This window comes from Medicago truncatula, chromosome 7, assembly GCF_003473485.1.
Source record: "Medicago truncatula cultivar Jemalong A17 chromosome 7, MtrunA17r5.0-ANR, whole genome shotgun sequence".
In the NCBI taxonomy this organism is placed as follows: Eukaryota; Viridiplantae; Streptophyta; class Magnoliopsida; order Fabales; family Fabaceae; genus Medicago; species Medicago truncatula.
In genome coordinates this window covers 19693119-19697848 of record NC_053048.1, presented here as the reverse complement: position 1 = coordinate 19697848, position 4730 = coordinate 19693119, and the positions used below count along the sequence as shown (strand labels likewise).

The 4730-nt window shown below is 37.3% G+C and overlaps 1 pseudogene; it reads right to left on the bottom strand.

Annotated features, from left to right (window-relative positions):
- Positions 1-1075: 1075 nt before the first annotated feature.
- LOC25480024 (uncharacterized) lies at positions 1076-1643 on the bottom strand (annotated as a pseudogene).
- Between the last annotated feature and the right edge of the window lie 3087 nt (positions 1644-4730).

Genomic DNA, 4730 nt, shown 5'->3' with positions numbered 1-4730 from the left:
GGAAAAGAAAAAATAAACAATTAAATATTAGTATCGAAACAATTGAGAGCAATTGGGGTATCAGGAACTTGATTTTATAAAAATGTTGCAGGTTATGTTGCAACTCACCTCGCGAGCTATGGTACTCGCCATGGCGAGTAATGAGAAATTTCTGGGTTTCCAGATGAACACTCGCCTTGGCGAGTGATGAAGCTCGCCATGGCGAGTATCCCAGAAAATGGCAATAATCGATCCTTTTTCAAAAGTTGTTTCAGTTTCAAGATTTCTAACCCTATATATGACATTGTCGACTCTGGTAATGACATAGAGATGAACTAAATCATGCTTTTGCTTTGGAATTCGAATTTGTTCCACAAAAACCCTAATTTTAATTTTATTTTTAATTTTTACAAAAGGGTTAACAAAAGTTGTGGTTTGGAATAAGAACAACCACGAATTTGTGCATGATTCTGTTTCACCTTAGTCAACAATGGGTATTAAACCTTTACACTATCCACTACTCTAGGGTTTGTTCATGCAAAATTTGAAATGAATGGAAGCAAAGTGAATACAGACCTGAATCAGAAGTAGTCTAAGTGTAGAAATGAGTATGCAATAAGCTTGACTTGGATTGACTTGATAAATTGAAAAAGGGTAGTGTTGATGTTTAGGGTTAATGTTTGTTTTTGAAAGAAATTTTTTGAGAATGGTTTGATGAGAGAGAAAGAAAAACGAAATTGATAAATTAAAGTTGGTAATGGGTGGTTAAGTGGAGTAATGAGGGAGTTAGTGGTCTTGAACTCCGTAACTGTCAGAACTGCGACGACTCGCCTCGCGAGCATATGTACTCGTAGTGGCGAGTGCTTTGGTAGTCAACGCAGTCAATGACCAGTGTACTCGCCATGGCGAGTTGTTGTACTCGCCTCGCGAGCTATGACAGTTCACATTTTTCTTTCTTTTGGCTTCTGATTTTTGAATGGTTTTGGTATGCACATGACTCCTACACCTAATATGCATGAAACAGTAAATGTCTTACAAAGTTGGGTTGCCTCCCAACAAGCGCTTGTTTAACGTCGTTAGCTCGACGTCTTTTTCGTTAGGGTGGCCAAAATGAAATGGACAACACATGATCTTTTGTAATCCTGCACTTTGGGAGGAATTCCATGAACTTTAGGTACAGCTGATGTGGAGTCCATATCCTCCCTAACTTGGGTGGCCAAAATGAAATGGACAACACATATCTCGTCTATGATCCGATCAATCTCCACCTTGTTCACTTTCTTCCCCTTTCCTTCCATTGATTCTTCCTTGCTTAGTATCCGTTCCTTTTTCTCTGTCACCTCCATCACTTCTTCATTTTCAACAGTTTCGGCCTCTTCGGTATATGGCCGTTCTTGAGGAAATTCTTCTTTGTGTGGCATTTCTATTTCTTTTGCACTTTCAGTCTCACCACATCCGTCTAATGTTTCACCTTCCTCAGTTTGATCAACTCCTTCCACACCAATCTCACTGACTTCCTCATTCTCAGTTGAAACATCTGTGCGCTTTTCATGAAGGAGTCGATTGCTGAGTTGAATATCAATGTCTGAAAGTTGCAGCTGCATTTTCTCCATTTGGCATGATAAATTTTTCAATCTTTGGTTAGTATCTTGCATGATTATCATGGATTGCTGCATGAATAGATTCAGAATATTTTCCATGTTTGATATTCGTTCATCTTCAGAAGGATATTGTTGATACTGTTGATATGGTTCATACTCAACTTGATTGTAAAGGTTGAAACCATCATGATTAGCCATGATTTCATTTATGTAGAGAATCTGAAACAGATATAACTAACAAGAAATTTTTCTTTGTATTCAAAGAGGGGTTAGTACCAATAACTATACAAAAGAAAAAATATTTACAAAGTATATACTGATGCTTAAAATGATAAAATAGTCGCGATGTCTACGATATCTAAACGCCAGTCCCCGGCAACGGCGCCATTTTGATGTAGTATTGTTGCATCAAACAATAGTAAGTATTTGTATCGTCTCCTCAGGGACTAGTGCGATATCACGGACCGTTCGACACCAAATATCATTCTAAGTTAAAGATAATTTGTTGTTTGTTTGAATAACTAAGTTGCAAATGATAAAGTTGAGATTAATAGGGCGTAAAACTTGTTAGGATTAGAGTTCCTTGATCAAGCGTCGCACATAACCTAATGACCATACATGGATTCTAGCTTTTCTTTGATATTATCACGTATCCCTCGACAACACTATTCGTGTCCAAACAATATTGTGAAATCAATGGTATCATTCAATGGTCGATGTCTCAAACTATTGAATGATTCAAGAGTCGATCTTATCGTTCAATCGATGATTTCTCAATCTATTGAATGATAAGAAAGATTTTGGTTTGGATACACAACATGATTATCAAAACATCGATTCCATGTCTAGAACCTATGTTTTGATAGATGGTTATTCTAAACCTAGATTCAAAAGTATTTCTCAATCACAATTAAATCAAAGATAAACATTAAAGTGCAAGAATAACATCAATATCAAATCAAATGCTAGAACCATATATTTATAGATCAAAAGAATACATGTTAAGCTAAGATCAAGTACCTCTAATCCCAATAAAGGAGATTTAGCTACTCATTGTCATGGAAGCCTTGCAAGAATGTATTGAAGAAGCAAGATTCACTACAACTTGTGATTTCTCAACAAAAGATGAAGAATCCACTTTCTATCACTCTCACTCTATGAAGAACAAGCCTTATCTCTCTCTCTAGAAATATTATAACATGAAAAGTATGAAAAACTAAGATTCTTAATGAAATGGTTTAGTGGGCTATTTATAGAATTCTGATTCTGCATGCACTCGCCTCGCGAGCTCCTTCATTCGCCATGGCGAGTTGAGGTTCCTTCACCATTGGGTTTGTGCCACGTCATCTGTGAAGAGTTAGATCGCGCTAACTCGCCTCGCGAGTACATCCATTTGCCATGGTGAGTATGCTCGCCTTCCACTCGCCATGCGAGTTGAGGGCAAATGAAAAACTGGTGCTCCCTGGAATTGCTCGCCTTTGAAGCTCGCCATGGCGAGTTGGAGGCGAGTGATCTTCATTTTTCAGCCTCTTTGTACTTTTCTTCATTTTTGTTCTTTGCTTGATGTCTTGAGTTCAAATCCTGCGCAAATGGGTGAAGTAAGATAGATAAAGCGTAAAAGGGTAATAATCACTTATCTCTCGGCTTTTCCCTCAATAACTTGCAAAACAAGTAACAAAAGTGCCTAAAATATATCATGAATTTAACACTTCCTAGCACTTATCAGTCATTATTTATTTATTTATGATTTATTTAGAGTCTTTTATATGATTTTAAATAATTGTTGTTGATTATGTGGTGTGTTATATTTATTTATATGATTTATTTTGATATTAAGTAGAATATGTGAGAATTATTATTATTTTAAAGGTTGGGGATTTAATTAGAATTAATAGAATTAAGAGGGAGTTAAATGAAATAAAGGGGGAGTTATGTGTTGGGAGTTAGGAAAAGAGAAGTCAGAACTGCTTTCACGTACAAACAGAGCTTTTGGGAGAAAAAGGGGAAAAGCCAAGTAGAGCCAAGAGAACCAGATTTTTGTATAATTGTTCATCTGAATTAAGGTAAGGGTGAGGTTTACTTTCAATAATGTAAAATGAAATTATGATTCTGGTTTAACATTGTTCTGTATAAAAATTGGGAATTTGGGTTAGGTTTTGGTTCTTTGATTTTTGGGTGGATTGAGGGTAGAAACCTTGTTTTGATGTTAGAAATAGGTTCTGGTTGCATACAACACTTAATTACACATCTGTAAACTGATTTGGGGAGTGAAATTGAGAAAATTTGGATTTTTCGGAAAAACCTGCATTCTGCCCGTACAGACATTCATCGCTCGCCCCGGCGAGTAGCCTGTCTCGCCTCGCGAGTGATCAATCTTCATGGCTCGCCTCGCGAGCAGAACCACTCGCCATGGCGAGTTAGAGATCATGATTTTCAGATTGTTGTTATAAGATGTAATTTGGTTAGTTTTGAGTGCCTTAATGATTTTAGAGGGGACTGGGACTATTTTCAGATTAAAAAGATGAATAGCGAGCTTAAAAATGAAGATTTAGTGAGAAAAATGTCAAAACTCCCGAGAGCACCCTTTTTCTCGTTCGCCTCGTACTCGCCATGGCGAGTAACCTTTTTCTTGAGCTCGCCATAGCGAGCAGATTCACTCGCGATGCGAGTTGCCCAGTACCTGAAGCCGTTTGTTCTTTAATTGAATGGAAATGAATGAACCTGATGTAGGAGCATGATTATGATTAATTGTGTATTTTCTGGAATTGTTGGATTAATTATGATGATTTGTTGATGACTGTGATATATGTTTATATCTAATTAAATAATACATGTTGTTAAATTGTTGGGTTGTAAGTCATATTATATATATATATGCATTGTTGAGTTGTATGTAGATATACACAAGTGGAGTCCATTGCATAGACATAAAGCGGTGAGGGCTCATGCCCTGGAACGCCTTGTCGTTCAAAACGGGAGGGCTCATGCCCTGGAACACCTTGTTGTTCAAATTGGTGAGGGCTTATGCCCTGAGAATGCTTTAACCATTCAAAATTCGATGAGGGCTTCTGCCCTGTAAATTGGTACCACATGCATGTGCATAGTTGCATTGTTGAGGAGTCTTAGCGGAGTTGTCAAGTAGTTGCATGA